We start from the raw sequence: 444 nt of genomic DNA on the forward strand, positions 1-444 counted from the left end.
CTGCCGGCTTACTTATCCTCTCACCCTCTCCAATCAAGTGTAAGCGAATACGAAGTGTATCAGCATTTAAAAGGGATAGCAAAAAGTAAACTTCCCTGGCCCTAATGACATACCGCCAAGATTACTGCAAGAATTCGCTCCCGACCTCGCCACCCATCTATGGGACATCTTTCATAGCTCCATCACAGTGGTACTTGACCTTGGAAGCGTGCTATTTTGACCTTGGAAGCGTGCTATCACAGTACCAATTCCCAAACCAAATCCACCTAATTCCTCCTATGACCTTGGGCCTAAATCACTCACCCCTATTCCGTGCATAATACTCGAGAGAACAATTGCTAAGGAATTGTGGGAGGCATTTGCCCCAAATTAGATCATCGCCAATTCGGAAACATCAAAGGAAGATCCACTCTCCACTACCTGGTTGCCTTTATCACTCATATA

The sequence above is a fragment of the Penaeus monodon genome, chromosome 24 (assembly GCF_015228065.2).
Source record: "Penaeus monodon isolate SGIC_2016 chromosome 24, NSTDA_Pmon_1, whole genome shotgun sequence".
NCBI lineage: Eukaryota > Metazoa > Arthropoda > Malacostraca > Decapoda > Penaeidae > Penaeus > Penaeus monodon.